Raw genomic sequence first — 18,953 nt, 5'->3', positions numbered from 1 at the left:
CTTTTATGCTGCCATGCCAGTGTACTGCAATGAGGCATTTAACAGTGAGCATTGTTTTATAGATTCATTGTTTTTATGCGACTCATACACTCCTCGAGCATTATGCCATTTAAAGTTTAAACTGAGGTCACCAATAATGGGATTTCATTTGCAATGAATGACTGAATAAAAAAGGATTTTCCTCTGTATTCGTCTTTACGTACTTATATGAAGACTGTGTTGACATAAAAATAGGTATAATAGAATTCAGGTTATTTTTCTTATAATGATATGAGATTTACTCAGTGCATTATGGTTAGTTTACTTAATATACTTTAAATGAAGGTAGTACAGTACTATTTTTATCGAAGGGAGTTATAAAATAATGACTGCAAATGTTGAATTGTAACATAAACTTTGAATATTATTATTCATCGACACCTTACGTCTTTGATCATGATTTTTAAAAAACTGCTGCTAAAATTCCACCATTAATCTGAGGAATTTGAATAACTCTCTCCAGGCACATTACCTGTATCAAATGGGCCAGTGATTTTCTTCTTCAATAAAAGCTTTTTATCTGTATTGCCACAGATCTGCACAGTTGACCTTCAAATAAGCTCGGTGGTTGAATGTAGCTAAAGTTGACTTTTCAGTGTGCATTACACTGTCTATTGATTGTATAGAGCAGAGCAGCATAGAGGGAGAATGTACAATGGTGTTCATTCAAAAAAAAGAAAAAAAAGAATGGATTTGATAAAAGTAATGCCGAGGCCTGGGGATCATCTGGCTGTTATCACCACTGCCCACTGTCTAATCCACTGGCAGGTACAGGACAGGATTGCTTCACCACATAGTTCTAGCTTGGCAACAACAATAATCCTGTGTGTGTGTGTGTGTGTGTGTGTGTGTTCATAACTGTACAGTATCTAATTGTCTTCCTGATTGACTGAGTCAGTTTGTGAATTATAAATGTATTATTATCTCCGCCAACCGTAATTGTGGTGTGTGTCTGACCTCAGCTAATCTAATTGGATAATTTATGACTGTATGCTCAAGGACTACTCGTGGTTGCAGTGACATTTTTTGAAAGTCCTATTTTATCAACTGAGCCCATAAACTGCATAAAAAGATGAACAACGCTTATCTACCTCCTCCCAATGCACAAAAATGAAGCCATCTTGTGCTGGCGACATTTGGAGCCAGAGTCTATGTCTTGTACATTTATTTATGTTGACTGTATGTTTGTTTACGTGTAGCACCTTATCACCACAGCAAATTCCTTGTATGTGTAAAACACTACTTGGCAATAAAGCTGATTCTGAGAATCTCTATCAGTAGTGATAGAGGTTGGAGCCATGGTAGGTACTGCCCATACACCCAGCCATCTCATACTCACACATCAGCATGATAAGAGATGCCTAAAATGACAGAACTGTCTTTGGGAAAAATGTATTTGAAGTGTACTTTGATTTTTTTGTTTGACCCATCTGCTAACATGCAAGGGGTGGGGTTTATGGCCACCAGGGGGCAGTGTTGGGTAGTAACGTGTTACTAGTACTAATATTACTTTTCCCAGTAACAAAGTAGTGTAACTAATTACTTTTCTAAAACAGTAGTATTATTACTAGTTACTAAGGCAAGTAACGCTGCGTTACTCGTTGACGTGAATCCATGACTGTGCGGCAGCTCAGCGGGACCGGACTTTGTTGTTCATGTCCGCCAAACACTTCAGGAAGAATGTAGAACGAGGGAGAGAGGCATTCTTTCCACAGCTGTAAGTAGCTGCTGCCATTATTGTGTCACAGTCTAAGATGCAAAGAACATTGTCGTCTATTGTAAACTCTGTGCGACCAGCAAAAAGCTTTGCCCCACCCCCACTGTCATTCTGTGGGAAACACTGGAAAGTAGTATAGTAACATAACGAGTAAAGTAACTACTTACAGTAAAGTAATAATATTACTTTTTTAAGGAGTAATAAGTAACTAGTAATATATTACAATTTCAGAGTAACTTGCCCAACACTGCCAGGGGTTGATCCAGATGTTTAGGCTTCACTTTTGGGGAGCTGTCACATCCATGTTCATGCATAATCACTGACTGAGCCTATCGTAAATCTTAGACTTTCGTCTTTTCAGTAGTATTCATCATTTTACAACATAGCAAAAGGCATTTCTGACAACCGGCTAGGCTAAAAACAAGGCTTACCTAGTCTGATGCAGGCCACATTTTGGCCTCAAAAACTGACATCCATAAAAAAATTTGGTCTCATTTTGAACTGGAGCATCTGCAGATGAATTCCATATGTTATGATCCACTAAAGTTAAGCACGATATGAGATGGGACAATTGAGTGAGATTCAACTCTTCTTTGTTTGGGAAGTAGATAGGCAGGGGTGTTATTTTGTGTGGTGTGTTACACAAAAAAATTCTAAATTAATAATAATGTTTATATTTAGTTTAAATTTAAGTTTAGACTTAATCCTGTTCATTGTTTCCTTATTAAGTTTTTAGTTAAGCGAACCCAGGCTGCTCAATTACAACACTGTTACACTATTCTATGCATCTTAAGAAAACTGAGATTACACTATACAAAAACACTTTATTAAAAACTTTACATACATCTATATAAGAAAATGTACACTATACTATACATAAAAGCATTCTCCCCTTCATTCAACTACTCTCATGTATACACAGCCTGCCGTGCACTGCCGGTTCCCCAGACACACCCGGGCAATCTTGTAGTTTATTTGTGTTTTCAGTTTCTTTTTCTGGCTCCTCTCCACATTTTATTCAATGTGTTGTAATTTAAAACTCTGTAACTGATATTTTTGGTATGAGTGAAAACAAGACCAAAAAGTTAACATCCATGCTACTGGCACATTGAGGCTGTACTTCTAACATCAGCAACATGGTCACAAGGGTAATGCTAACATGCTGATATGAAGCAGGTCACTATTTTAGTTACGCTAACATTTTCTAATTATCACTTAAGATGAAGTACAGCGCTGATGGGAATGTCATTAGCTTTGCAAGTATTTGGTTATAAACAAAAGTCAGCTAAAAGTCAGATCACCAATGTTTTTGTAGATTCACCCTGAGGAGAACCTGAATGTCTCATTTTATTAGTAATGTATCCAATAATTGGCAATCAATCATATCGATTCATCCTCTGGGGAACATAATGTTTATGCAAATTTCACGGCAATCCCTCCAATGTTGACATATATTACAGTCAGTCCCTAGATGCTGCTAGCATGGCTAAACATGTGTGTGAGTATATTTGCAAGCCTTACCATGGTTACACACTACCACTCAACATACACCACTAAGATTCATAATGCCACAGACTGTAATGAGATGACTTTTCAAAACACAATGAAAACTATCGTAAGCATTCCAACTCAATATACATTTGCATAACATATTACCAAACAAATTAAAGATGTAAATTCCATTTAATCTGCCATTGAAAGCAATAATGTTAAGAGTGTTAAAAAGCATTACATATTTCATTGTGACACACAAACAAAATATTATGCATCCCCTTTAATAATTAACTGAGACTGCATCCACTTAACTATTGTTCCATGTATGAATATTCATGGTCTACAATAAATCTTCTGTATGAGTACATGCAAAAAAATTTTAATCTCTTTGATCAGCTGTAGTATCAGAAATGCACTGAGATTCACTCTGAAGAGGAATTTCATGCCTTTCACTGCATTAGCATTTTGACAAAGATTTGTTACCCTGAAGCGTGAGTGGAGATGTGTTCAATCTCATTAGGTCAAATTAAAAATTTTGACCTTGACAGATATCATAACTAAGCACTGCAACAAAATGCTTGTGCCTCGTATTTTGACAGCGTTGCTATCAGAAAGTAATTACCCTACATATATATATATTTATATATACTGTCTCTGTATCTAGATCTAATCTCTTTTTATAGAGGAGCCTGTACAAGAAGACTAATTGCATTTCTTCACACGTTTCTCTATTTAATACCTTTCCTATTAGTTTCATCTATCGCTGCCTTTGATCAAAAAGTAACATCAAGAACATGAGCTGTGATGTCAATATCAACCATGCATTATCCTTATTTGTTTCTTGAGAAAAGTAAGATTTGTTGCCCTCATCTTAAAACTTGTGATCTGCTTTCGAGCTTTGCCGCCATAACTTTCATGTGTCTGTCTTTCTTTCTGGCAAAGCCTTACACCTCCATATAATATCTCAAATATTTAATTTTCTTCTTCTTACCTGGTTACTGGCTGACAGATGTTGAGGTGGAGCCAGATAGGTGCAAGAGGGACGTCCAGTAAAAGATCAGAAGCTCTGCTCTTTCTGTTTTATACATGCTCTCTCCAACTATTTTGGGATGAAAAATGGGCACCCAGTTCACCATGGGGTCAGTGATGTTAGGCCAGCCCGTATCGCTTTCCTGACTGAAACTCATGCTAATCAAACATTACTATTAATAATCATCCATCTCCACCTCTCAGACTTCTTTTCTTGCCCCTCCCTTCCTCTAACACTCTCTCCTTCCAGCCATTTCTCCACCTCATTTTCCACCCGAGGGACCTCGCTCAGTCCTCTAATACCCCCTCTTATCCGATCTCTAGCCCTTCACTTTCTCTTTGCCACTCTCTGTCTCCCTTCTCTTAAACTTTTAATTTTCATCTACCATTTCCACCTTTGAGGCATTCTGCATCATCAGTGACAAATTATAAGGCCCAGACATCCTCACTAGTGGTTTGTTCTCCAACCATTATCTATAATTTTATGAAGGTGGTAGTAATCTGAACAAAATTTCTTTTTAATATTTTTTTCTTTAGTGCATGCATGGCTACATGATATTGTGCTTAAAGGTTCAGTGTGTAATATTTAGGAAGATCTATTGAAAGAAATGCAATTTAATATCTTAACTATGTTTTCAGTGGTGTATGAAGACATTATATAATAAACTGTTGTGTTTTTATTACCTTAGAATGAGCCATTTCTATCTACATACACCGCGAGTACTCTTATGCCATGTTTCTACAGAAGCCCAAACGGCTGTACATAGTGTGTTTTTTCACTACGTTGAATATGTACAAAGAAGAAGAAGCGTGACTGCTAATGTATTTTCTCCTGCATGTTTGGAAAGGGAGGGATGAGCGTTGCAGTCATCTGGTGTTGTCATAATCAGAATATTTTTTTCCTCCTTAAATCTTAAATAAAAATAAAGAAGAAAGGGTAAAAAAATAAAGGGTACATGGGACATATAGAAGTGTGCAGAACTTTGATTTGCGCAAAATCACGTTTTGCGTAATCACGTAAACATGTAATTTGTTATGTGGTGATATCGGTTGTAGAGTGAACTGGATGTCCGCATGGTTTTGATCCATCCATCCATCGTCAACCGCTTATCCTGCGTACAGGGGCTGGAGCCAATCCCAGCTTACATCGGGCGAAAGGCGGGGTACACCCTGGACAGGTCGCCAGTCTATCGCAGGGCCACACATAGAAAAACAACCACTCACATCCACACCTAAGGACACTTTTAGAAACACCAATTAAACTAGCCTGCATGTCTTTGGATGGTGGGAGGGAGCCGGAGAACCCGTATAGAGAACCCAGAACGCAGTAGTGCTCTTAAATTGGAAATCAACATGAACACAGTGAAGTCAGAGGAGCGACTTCACAACTCGGGAAAAGGGACCATGCGAGGAGCATGTGAATGCACTGTAAGCCCCTGGTTGCAAGTCGTAACCCTCACCACTAGATGTCACTAAAACCTTTAAAGGTCATAATATGCTCATTTTCAGGTTCATAATTTTATTTAGGGATTGTACCAGAATATGTTTAAGTGGTTTAATTTTCAAAAAGCACCATATGTTGCAGCACCCCTTTTGACCCTGTGTGTTGAATGCTCTGTTTTAGCTGTGTTACTAGCCAATCAGAAGCAGAGTAGGATGGTTCCTCACAAGCAAGGTAGTGTGATCCATAACAGAGCCGCTTCAGCCGGCAACCGTGGCTTCAGTTCAGCTGTACATAATCCCGAAACACTGGCAGAAGAACCCAAACAAGCTTCATAACATAGACTAGAACAAGAGTTTCAGAGCCCTAAGTTATTAATTAACGTTTTTACTGTGCACTTGTATCTAACATTAACACAGTAAGGATAATAGGGCTGAGGGGAGCCAGCAGCAGTGACGTCTTGTCACTGTGTGTGCCGCAGCTCAGTGTGTGTCCCTGAGCAAGACACTTAACCCCTAGTTGCTCCAGAGACGTGCGACCTCTGACATGTATAGCAATTGTAAGTCGCTTTGGATAAAAGTGTCTGCTAAATGAATAAATGTAAATCCCATGAAGTGCAGCCATTTTGTCAATGGAGGTATAAAACCGAACACCTCCAGACCCTCTTCGCAGTTCCCAGTTCTTCACGGGACTGTAAGGAGGTAAAACAAACCCTGTCTGTCCACAACTGCGCAAGCGGTGATAGGAGACGCAATTTTCTCAGCGCTGAACTCTCTTTGTTCCTGAATACAGACTTCACTCGCTGGACGAGCTACTCTGTTTTCTTCTTTTTTCTACCTCAATAATTTTTTCTTTGTGTTACCAACACAATTTTGGATCCCTAAGGAAACTGTTATACTGTTAAACTGAGCTGAGAGAAATCCGCTGGATTTCCCAAAAGGACTGATGCATTTACTCGCTACCAAAAGCGACACGTAAGAGGCTTTAGTATGTCTGGGCAGCAGATAGTTCTATAACTTTGTTATTGTAACTTACTTGTACAAGCTTCATGTGGTGAATTTCTGTTAAGAAACTCCAAGGGATATTTAAAGACCACCGTGTCTTGTTTTATTGCTGTGTGTTTTCCATGCGATGCATGTTGTTTGTGTACCACTCACTGAGCCCCAACTGCTTTGTTCCTATTACTGTGTGAAAACGTATCAGTATTTTCATCAAGCCAAAGGACAAGGTTGCTGAATGCAAGTTTACTACTGTCCCTCTCATTGATAAATTTGTTGCTGAGTGTTTGAAACAGTAATAAGGATTTTTGGTGTTGGCTTCTGTTGTCTGAGAACAGATACAATTGCACATTCTATCTAATCCAAAGCCAGAAACCGCTGCTGAATGAATCATTCACTGCTGGTGGCTGTATGATAGACTGTGGTATATTGTATAGCTTTCCTCCTCTTTCTGCTTACTAACCCCACATGCACACACCATATGATCTCTGAAGCTAACCAGACCTGTGACCCACAGCAGGTTAGCATCAGAGGTCTCCAATTTTTTTAGTTCAGGGGAGAGTGATTTACCACCATCTCGATCTTGAAATCACATGGTTTGATCCGCCATCTTGATTCCAAAATCAGCTGGCCTGTTGCCCATTCTGAACCGGATCTGCGAATACTCACTTGGTTACTTAGCTGCTAGGGGAGCATTATCACACATATTAGTGAAGCAGATAGGTAACGGAAGTAAATAGTATAGTACGATAGGGAAAAATGTCAGGTCAGACCAGCTGATGTAAACTTCTCTCTTTGGCCATAGCTGGGTTTCTACTCTACTGTTAAGCTAGTAGGGCTTGCCAACCCTTGCAGGTTACATTGGAGGAGATAAACACACTGTTTAAGCCATCACTTTTGGTTTCATAAAGGCTAAAGTCATAACCCTCCACACTCCATCACTCTTACTACAGCCCATGCACACCAATTTGGCTTGTGGAGAAATCCAAAGCTTGACAAACCTGCCATGCCTACTTATGCTAAGCCATAATTAGACAATTGCTGTTCAGGGGAAGGTTGTTAGTGAATGGTTAATTGATAATCTTAAAGGTTGCTTCCATTTGGGTCTATTTGCTTCAGGGATTGAATTAAACAATAAGTTTGTTGGATTTGTAGTCTTATGTGAAAGCAATAGCTAGACTAAAATGAGCAGGGATCCATAAAACCGCCATGGTCCACGAAACAGGCCAAAGTACGTTGCAGAGAAAGAATCTGCAAGGGGCCACATTGCTCTTCATGTATTGCCAGGCAGGAATCCTCCCAGAGGCTCACTTGTAGATGTGAAGTGATTATAGATCACAGCAAACATTATTGATTTCAATCAGTGGTATTACTGAATAACCTCACACGCTGACCTTTAGGAAGCGTTGGTTGGGAAAGGCCAATATGGGATTTAAGGGCTACAGTCTGTATACGTGAAAGCCATAAAAAGGTTTTCTTTGGAGAGATGGATACATGTGTTCTTCTGTGTTTGTGTTGTGAAAGTTTTTCTTGTGAGTGTGTACTGGGTCGTGGGTGAATGGAGAGAGTGTGTGTGAGACACGAAAACAGGGACTGGTGTTGTCTGCTGGGGAGCGACTTTCAACAACAGGCAGTATCATCTCAGTTACTGTCAAGGTTTTATATATATCAGACCACTATCAATTTCATGATGCTGTTGGATGACAGAGTGGCAGCGATATATTGTCTTTGCTTAATAATGTCAGAGACAGTTCTCACCAGAAAAATGACAAGATTGGTCATTTGAGCAAATGATTGTGAATGATGTACGAACAGTTATCGACATCTCTTAGGAGCAAAGACACCACAAAACGTCTTACTGGGTGTTCACACTGTTAAAAACATAAGCAGCAGGTTGTTCGGGGCATGTTGCTTCAGGTAATTCACAGCATTCATGAGATGAAGTGATCCATCTGAAATGAGCGTTTCAGACAGTTATCCAGAGACCATTCACACATTTGAACGGCCAACATAGCGCCTTATTGGATGATGTTGCATTGCGCTGTGGAAAAAGTTGAGGTTCAGCAGTTTTGCCAGAGCCAGTCTCATTGATTAATGGCGAGGCCACTATTTTCAGGCATTGCTGCTGTCTGTCCAAACATGACCTTAGGGAGGAGATCGGGGTGTGTCAGTGGCAGTCCGCTTCCTGTGCAGTGTTGGGCAGTAATGCGTTACTGTAATGATATTACGTTTCCCAGTAACTAGTAGTTTAACAGACTACTTTTCCAAAACAGTGATATTATTACAGTTACTAATCCAAGTAATGCTGCGTTACTAAACGCACCATCCTCGACGTGAATGCGTCAGCGACATCGGACCATATATTGTTTAGGTCAGCTGATAGCCAAAAAATTGAAGGAAGAAAGGAGAACGAAGGAGAGAGGCATTCTTTCCACAGCTGTAAGTAGCTACTGCTACTGTGTCACAGTCTAAGATACAAAGAATATAGTCTATTGTAAACTCTGTGCGAGCAGCAACAAGCTTTCAACTGCGAACATTTCTACATTTAATTTATTGAAGCATGAGCTGAAGCAGCACAGCAACGTAAAACTTTCAAAACTGTCACTGATGCTTTGACTCGTCGGGAGAGAGTGGCGTTAACGTAACGTAACTATATGTGCAGAAACAGTAGTTCAAAAGTCGGAATTTATATGTTTTATTTTTTATTTCAGCAGGTGGCATTAAGTCGCAACAAGTTACTTTTATCACCCAGTAATGAGTAAAGATTTATTATTACTTTTTTAAGGAGTAACTAGTAACTTATTATAATTTCTGAATAACTTCCCCAACACTGGTCCAACCAAAAGTCAACAATGTTTTCTTTTATGTAAACCAAACCACAATAATTTCTTAATAATCACATAATTTTGATGCATTTTAGAAAATATTAGGAGACTTAATAGTTTTGTTACACAATAACAAATGTTGTTTTTATGTATGAGGAATGGTTGATCTGTCTAGTTGTATGAAACTTGCCTTTTACTCTCTCTTTCTCTGTCTGTGCTCTGCTCACTATTCCCACTGATATAGCTGCACATGGACATCACTCCCAGTCCAATTCACAAATCTTCCCTTCAAAGTCCTAAATCTTTTTAACCATTCCTCAACCCTTCCTCTTTTATCTCTCCCTCAACCATCTTTATCTAATTTTGATGCAACCTTGTGACAAGTTGTCCTCTCCCTCCATCCACCCATTTGCTGGTGCACCCCTCTAAATTTATCACCTTCTCCAGTCCTCTCACAGCAGCCAAAGGGCCGCAGAGGGGGTTGCCTTGATCCTATGATGTGCCAAGGTGCTTCTTGCAGTTCCTTTTGGGCTGACAAGGGGCTCAGCAGGGGGACAGGAGGAAGGATGGAACGAAAGGAGGAGGTGATAGAGTAGTGACAAGTGAAGCCGGGAGGGAGATAGAGGTGGATGATGAAAGAGGAGAGATTAAAAGAGGAATGCTGACAGAGCAAAAGAGAAAAGTAAAAAGGGAAAGGTGAGGCCAGTGAAGTGGTAGTGAGCTCGAGGTCGACAGCGGGTCTCACAAGGGAATGTCGATGTTAGATGAGGTGTGGACAGAAGTGGAGGGTGGGGACGAGAAACCTAAATGAGTAAGGGGAATTCTAATCATGGTTATGGTTTTATCTCACCCAATGCCTGCATGGCCTGGCAAGGAAAACCATCAGGGGTAGCTAGACAAAATGAAAACCTTTCAACGACATTTTCTTTCTTCTATTCCTTTATACATGGCAACATGGCACACTTAATAATAAACACAAGCTCCTGTTTGCTAAACAGCATCTGAATTTCAGACCCAGTTGTCCCACCGCTTCAAATTATTTGATTATCTCTGCATCCCTTTTGGCTTGTGTGATTACTTATGGGACTCCTGTTCTTAATGGTTTGTTTGAAGAAGTTTCAAATGGATATGTGAGATGCTGTAGCTGTGTGGTGACTGACTGGCTTATTAAGCCAGAAAATTACAACTTTCCTCACTCGTTCATTTACAGTGTATGTTGTTTGCTAATGGGGCTTTCTTGGCAGTCATGCAAACCAGATCACCACATTTATTGTTAATTATGCAAACGAGCACTGCTCATTTGGAAATTCCCCTGAGGGTATCTCACTTCAGTTTGTTAGTGAAATAATAAACAAGCATTTGTGGTGCAGAACAAACATGTGGTTCAAAATTTTAAACGATATTTAGCTAATTAGTTTTAAAATTTAGGCTTACATGTGAGTATTATGACTCTACTAAATTCTATGAATTTTAAATTCATTGTCTACTTTTACATACTATAGAAACTTCTGATCAAACTTTTTCCAGCACAGGGAAAACGTGAGATTACATGTAAATTACATCTCGTAACTTTGAAGAAAGGGAAGTTAGGCCTGGGATCAGCTAAGAGGATAAGAAATAGTATAAGGATGAATCCCAGGGAGAAAAAGAAGAGAGAAAATGTGATGCCAATAAGAAAAGGTAGGAGACAGGAGAGAGAGGGATGCCTTTGAAACTGAGTCCAGGTAAGCTAACATAATGCGGACACATTGTGAACCTATTTGTGAAAGTATGTTTCCAGGCATCTTGTTTCAGCACATTTTGATTTTGTACACAAAGAACTATGCATGGGTAAGCCAGAAATGTGTGAGAACACCTGAAAATTTGGCTGAAATGTATCCATCTTCTGTGCTTACCCTCTCTTCTCTTCTATCCCCTCTATCCTCCTCTCTAGACCACTCATGCATTCTGCCATTTTTGTCTTGCTCATCTTGTCTGCTGTTTTTGACACTGTCGACCAGTACTTACAATCTTACAATCTGAGCAATTCAGTTTCATGGAGCAGGTGTCTTTCTTTACTGCATGTGCTCTCCATCAGGCGCACAAACCTTTGTCCTAATGCTATGCAATATAATAATAATAATAATAATCTTTATTTGTAGAGCACTTTTCAAAAACAAGTTACAACGTGCTTTAACAAGTGTAAAGACAATAATACAAAAACAATACAAGATAAAAGCAAGAAAACATTGAAAAGACTAAAATACACGTTTAAGATAAATATAGAATTAGTAAAATAGAATAAAATAAAAGGGATAAAATAATGTCAAATAAGATCGGGAAAAGCTCTCCTATAAAAGTATGTTTTAAGAAGGGACTTAAAAGAGTTCACTGACTCAGCCGACCTGATTTCCTCGGGCAGGCTGTTCCAGAGCCTCGGGGCCCTGACAGCAAACGCTCTGTCCCCTTTAGTTTTCAGTCGAGACTCTGGAACAGACAACAGACCTCTGCCCGAGGATCTCAAGGTATGTGCTGGTGTGTATGGGACTAAAAGTTCAGAAATATAAGAGCTTTAAAAGTGATCAATAGAATTTTAAAGTCAATTCTAAAACATACTGGGAGCCAGTGTAATGAAGCTAAAATAGGAGTAATGTGGTCATATTTCTTTGTTCTGGTTTAAAAGCCTGGCAGCTGAGTTCTGGACAGTCTGGAGTCGATCAATAGATTTTTGGGTTAAACAGGTGAAAAGGCTGTTGCAATAATCCAGGCGTGATGAGATGAAGGCGTGTAAAATGGTCTCGGTTTCCTAAAAAGTTAACAGTATACACCAGGTCCCTTCACCTTGAAATCACATTTCAAGAAGGATCCTAGCACGTTGTTGTCATCTGTTGAATATCATCTTTGTAGATGTAGATAGGACACGCCACTGTCCTGCTATGTAGATGATGCTCAAGTCTACTTCTCCTTCCTGACCTTGACACAGAGGTTAAGAATGTATCTGGTTATGTCTGACAGAAATATTCACTTGTCCTCCTCGACCTGCTTCCTTTCCTTATCCTTGACAACCATCTTACTGCATTATATGACAGTAAGATGTACGTAAATATTTTTAGCTGCATGACTGCCATTCAGAACACTGATATTAGCTTGTACTCCCCGTACAGCTGCACTGACTCAGCTCTACATTTGCTCCTCGCCTTGTGCTTGGCTACTATACACACATTACTGTTACTGGTTATCATCCTGCTGATAACAGCTTTTTTATTACTGTAATGTTGTGGCACTAATTGTTTATATAACACATTACATTTCCAGACGACTTATCCTGTTAATACATGAATTAGAGTAGATTTCTTTACCGTTGTTCGTACTCTAATGGTCTCTGGATAACTGTCTGCTACATGCCTAAAGGAGCTGGGGTTGCAGGTCTTATGACTTCACTTCAGCACTGTGCAGGCTGTCGCCACACAGCAGAAAGGGTTTCTCTTAACATCTGATCAAATTATGCCATTAAAGCAAAGTTTCAACATCAGCGTCATTTTGACAAGGTTTTGCATTCAGATATAGTCAATCTGCTTGATTTATTTAGTCCAGAGTAGCGCTCAAGTGTTGAAGCTTGTGCAAAGTTGCTGGTTTGATAGACACAGAAATGATAGAGGGAGAAAGACATGATGAAGAAAAAGATGTAGTAGAGACTAACTTCAGTTTAAGTTCTAACAGGGACAATACTGAAGTACTTCTGAAGCCAAAAAAAGCATGCTCTAAGATTTTGATGTTGTGCTTGTATGTAAATAATGTCATGGGTCGTTTGGGGATGCTTCGTTTTGCCAATATTACATTGTACCATCAACAGATCACCATTTTGTGTTTTGTCAGCCACAGCAAGGAACATAAAATCCATAAGAAAACACTGAAGGTAGGAAATATGTAAATACGTGAAATTTCCTAGGTGAAGACCACACACACAGGTAAGTGTCTGTGAGAGACAGACAGAGAAAGAAGAGCTGTTACTTTCGTCCTCCATATACACTATTATATTACTATTTCTCAGCATTTTTTCCCCATCTGTCTCTCTCACACTGAAAAATTGCAGAGTTAAAGAGAAGAAGAAGGGCAACAGAAACATGAAAGGCAGAGATGGATGAAAAAATTAAGAGGAAGTGAATCTGAGAATAGAAGAAAAATGGAAAAAATAACATGCCAGGCAGGGAGATGAGAAGATAGATAGATAGATAGATAGATAGATAGATAGATAGATAGATAGATAGATAGATAGATAGATAGATAGATAGATAGATAGATAGATAGGAGGACATTATACAGCTCAGCAAAAAATGAGAATGACACAGGAGGGGAGAAGAATGACTCACCTCTTAATCCAATCCAATCTCGCCTGCTGTCTGTATCTGTGTATGTGTATGTCGAATGTGTGTATGTTTGCCTGATGCTCATGCAGCATGATCCACCTGCTTAATCATTGTTCTTTCTCCATAAATATTGAGGTATCAAGATGAACGCCCCCCCCCCCCCCCCCCCCCCCCATCCACCCCCCACCCCTTACTACTATAATCAGATCCTTTTGATGCAAAGGAACACTCCTCGCTGCAGGGCTTGCAAATATCAGAAGTCCAGAGATACCAAGAGACCTAAAGAATGATTGACCTGTCTGTATACACAAAGTGGAAACCTTGGCAGAGAGGATGATGGAGGGCAAAAAGAGGAGGCAAAAGGCTGCACAAGGAAAAATAGATTTGTTGGATGTGATTTAGAGAGGAAGATGCATGAGTGTGGTGACAGAAGGGTGTCCGGCATCTTTCGATGTGTCTGTCAGGTTCTATGGGCAGTCTGGAAAATTAGATCACTCAGGTCAGTGTTGGAACTATCCAAGCCATTAAGTGTCAAGGTTGTTTTCATCAACGACATCTTTATCACATTAATCTTTATCACTTTCATCACTATATCGCCACTGTCATCATCATTGTGTCAATGAGGTTATGTCGCTGCTGGCCTAGCAGACTGAGGCTGGAGACTTCTAGACTGACTTTGCCATCCTTAGAGCCACGCAGCTATCATAGCTGAAACACACACGCACACACACACACCAGGAATGCTGAGGAGAGTGACAGTGTGTGAAGTGCAGGGTCTACATGAGAGATGAGGGGGGTGATTGTGTGATTCACACAGTATCTGGTGCCGGCCTTTGCTGGCAGAATAGTGTGAACCCCGGCAACAGGTGTCTGGGAATATTTGAGACTGACTTCAGAAGCAATATGAGTGCCAGCACTGTAATATGAGAGCCCGTGAATATTCAGAGAGAGAGAGTGGAGAAGAAAGAGTGGCAAAACTTTTTAACAAAGTTTTAGAAAAGTTCAGTTTCAACCAAAGTAAAAAAGAAAAGCCAGGGCTGACGTATCATTGGTAAAAGGGATGTTGATGAAAGCAGAAGAGGAAGTATTTGTGACAGCAAAATTGGAGGTAAAGGAAAAACTGACAAGAAAAGACTGCAGAGGATGAAAGAGGCAGAGAGATGTATGGAGATAGAAGAAGACAGAATAAGAAAAGAGAAAGCTGGTGGACTGAAAGTTACCACTGAGTATATGAGGGTCTAGATAGAGTGTGTGGCCACTGGTGTCCCTAGAGGAGGTGTACAGTGTCTGCAAAACATGTAGTGAATGTAGTGACAAGCAACCTAATGTCTGGTGAAATCACTGCTCACTAATTTTATGTTCAATAGTTAATTTATATTGGGTGACGGTATTCAAATTAGATTGTTTTTTCTTCCAATTGCAGAAAATGGAAAATGCCTCTGGTGAAATACCCAAGCTGGTAGAAGTGAAGTGAGGGGCAACACAACATATTTTTCAAACTTTAACAAAAAAAATTTAGTCATACAGTGAAAAATAAAATATTCTTAATAAGGCATTCAAAGATCATTTCAATCAATTTAACATTTTATTTTGTTAATCTGAATGTATTCCGAGAGTTAATATGATACAGACATCAGCAAAATAAAAAAATGAGAGCTTTGACACACAAGTTCACATAAGCAATATTTTTATACACGTACAAAAGCAGGTGCATATAAATATTGTATATATATTATAACATATGAGTAGATATCTATGTAATGATAGCAGATATTTTATTTAATAATCATATAAAATAGATAAAATGATCCATATTATAATATGCTTACATAAATTGTGGGTTAGTATATACATGCACACATAAACACACACTTATATATATGCATGTAACCACCCTCCTACTCTCAGTTGCAAACACCCACACAAATTTGCTAACATATACATGTAAGTATGCAAATACACACAGTAGACCTACACACACGCATATTCTAGAAATGAACAAAGAAACGTTTGACCTTGAGGTTCAGTGTGTGCAGGGAAATGCGTTTGTTATGGTATGTGTGGGGTGTGAGCAGTAAAGTATATCGAATTCCAACAAATCACTAGTGTCAGGCAATAAAAAAGAGAAAATCTCTGAAGATTATTCCACCCTTAAATCCTCTCAAGCTTGAATTACATCAGCGGCGCAGGGCTACATCTGCACGTTATGATAATAACCAACAACGACTGTCTGTCACAGACGGCCTGACATTCATGTGTTCCTTTTGTTAATCCAAGGGCGACTTATTAAATGCTGCACATTATAAAAACATTAGCACAAAAACAAGGCTGGCACCTGCTCTGAACTCTTGTCCTGCAGATGTGTGGGTTTGCTCTTTTATGGACAGTATACATTTAAGAATAATTTGTGGAAGTGGATGGTCCATTAACACACATTATACTAACTGGCTAATTCTGTGCTGTGCACTGAAAGCCAGCCGCATTGCAGTTAAAATCTAATTTCAGTCAAGGACTCACTCGGGTGAAGGATTCTTCTGGACAACACTCTGCCAGTTTGCAAGGCAGAAAGTAGGAGCCTAGATATCATTATATCCATCAATCAATTAAACAACAAATTGAGGCCATAAGAGTAGTGTGTGTGTGTGTGCGTCTACAAATTCATTCAGCTCATAATGTGCCCCTTTGTGAATCTCACCACCATGTTTTCATTTAGCCAGTTAGCTTCTGCTAGGTAGAGCAACAGCAATGCCAAAGTAATCCTGAATCTACCAATAGTGTCCTCTCCTTTTATTTAGCTTAATGAGGCCGCACATGCTACCCACCCAGCAGGCTAACTAGCCAGGCAGGGTTGTGAGAGTGAGGAGCCAGTGTTAGCAGTGTTAGCTAGCAGGTTAGAAACCTAAGCAGTTGTTTTGGTTTGAGATTTTTCATGACACACAACCCTGTTTTTGCTCTAGCCAACAGGAGCTGTGTAGTACTGCTTCTGTTATCAAGCCAACCCTCATTGATAGAAATGGGGAATAGAAACAACTGTCAGTGTATCCAAAATGACCATACAGTTGAACAGTAACACCTCTCTAAAACTGAACATTATAACCTTCATTAGTGTTAGCTACCTAATAAACTAGTAACTAAGCATACGTGTGTATCCATGTGTTGCAAGAAGGGAAGAGGTGGGGTTTGGCACTAGAGAGTAGAGCGTCACTATAATTAAGTCAAGTTAATGCACTGGCATCTCATGTGCATCGATTCACTCCCTGCTAATGTCCCATGGCGGCATGGCTTGTTAGACTTATTAAGTGCACACCTACAGCCACAGTATGATCTGATTCGAGGGCACTCACTCAACCTGCACGCTGTTCCATTGGTAACAGTCACTAAACGCAGCGGCAATCACAGTAAAGATGAAAATTGCTACTGCGGAGCCCAGGAAAGTCTTCAATTGTAACGTGACAAAGTCAAACGGTATTTTATTTTATGCCCCGCAAAATGAGAAATTGGCTTACTTTAAGTTCCTGTATTAAAATGAGTTCAACCACGACTACCTGCATTGCATTTTATGGAAGAGATAGTGGAGTGTAGTTATAATTGAGCAGTTTGAGTGAGGTGTCGCCCAGCCTTTGAACAAACTGCATCATTCATGGCTTCTCAGGAAACCGATGTAATTAATCTTTCGATGAATGGCTTGGTCTCACTGTTCCCTCTGCAGGAACGCATGAAAGTCTTGATTAATGAAGACTGCAGACAGAGACTGTATTATCGTGGATTTTGGAACATTCATTGTCAAATATGTTAATGTCATACATTAACTTGATACTCTTGAGTGTATGTCGCCATACAAAGTGGTTAGTGTTGATGTTATTGATGTTATGCAGCTAATGGAAAGTTGAAAGAATTTGGCCAGTGGGGACTTTAAATATTAATACAATGAGGTATGTTTTGATTGAAATGTAACTATATATCAAATTTAATTTTATGGAAGAGTAGGGAAGCAAAGAAAACAGAAAAAAACTGTTTGGTAAGAACTCCACTGTGCATCCAACAGCCTCAGGATTCAATTTTATCTTCTGTTTCTTTTCTCATGCTTTCATGCATAGTTTGCTTTGGATCAAACAGGCGCCTCCAAATGTGACTTTGTCTGCCACTGGCTTACCCTTCGGCCTGTTCTTCCCACTACAGACACAATACTCACTCCAATCCACTGGTACTTGTCACAGTAGTGTCATGACTCAGTTATTATACTTTTACATTAACCCCCCTGACCCGTACCTGCTACACTACAATAACACACACACACACACACACACACACACACACACACATATAACGCACACAAACAGAGCGACCTCAAAGTGTTAATGTGCATCAACTCTGGCATATATCAGCCTTGGGGAAGTATTGCATAATGTCCATTGTACATGTTTTGAGCAGAGTAGGGGTGTTTGTGTAGGCATCAACACATGCATGTACTGTATATATGAGCATGTGACTTCATATTTTATATATTTGATCCTGATGATCACTGATTCTAATTTATTGTATTTTTGCTTCTTTATACTCACACACACCTACGGAGGATCAATTCAGGAACATCTTATCTTATCCTATATATGTGAATGGGATTTGTTTGTGCTCTGTTCAACAGCGTGTGTGTGTGTGTGTGTGTGTGTGTGTGTGTGTGTGTGTGTGTGTGTGTGTGTGTGTGTGCGTGTGTGTGTGTGTGTGTGTGTGTGAGAGAGCGCTCATGAGAATGACTAATGATCAATACTCTGACCTTTGTTGTTGCCACCTGAAGGGTAGCTGCTACACTGAAGGGAGTCAGCAACTAGCCGCTAGAATCAAAACTTAAACACCTCACTACTGCATGCCATTTCTTTCTGTGTGTGTGTGTGTGTGTGTGTGTGTGTGTGTGTGTGTGTGTGTGTGTGTGTGTGTGTGCGTGTGTAGGGGTAGCACACAGAAAGCTGCACGGTATACAGTACTTCCTAGATACTGTACATAGATTCTTAGCTCTTCACTTCTGTCATCTCGTGGAACAAAAAGAGATGATAAGAGGTTCGATAA

At 39.6% G+C, this 18,953-nt stretch overlaps 1 protein-coding gene across 2 annotated transcripts in view; it reads right to left on the bottom strand.

Annotated features, from left to right (window-relative positions):
* Nucleotides 1-18,953, bottom strand: part of pvalb6 (parvalbumin 6) — a 60,417-nt gene that overhangs the window by 8,170 nt on the left and 33,294 nt on the right. The window contains exon 1 of one of the 2 annotated variants that reach the window (XM_038695603.1): nucleotides 4,242-4,398. The exons of the other annotated variant lie outside the window; for it this stretch is intronic. The gene's annotated coding sequence lies outside the window, so the exon portion shown is untranslated. Of the gene's footprint in view, nucleotides 1-4,241; nucleotides 4,399-18,953 lie in introns of those variants that run through there. 2 annotated transcript variants of the gene reach the window in all.

The sequence above is a fragment of the Micropterus salmoides genome, unplaced genomic scaffold (assembly GCF_014851395.1).
Source record: "Micropterus salmoides isolate LMB-PRFRI ecotype aquatic unplaced genomic scaffold, ASM1485139v1 Ms_hic_scaffold_10, whole genome shotgun sequence".
Taxonomy (NCBI): domain Eukaryota; kingdom Metazoa; phylum Chordata; class Actinopteri; order Centrarchiformes; family Centrarchidae; genus Micropterus; species Micropterus salmoides.
The sequence above is the reverse complement of the archived record's forward strand: the minus strand, read 5'-3'. Positions and strand labels throughout refer to the sequence as shown.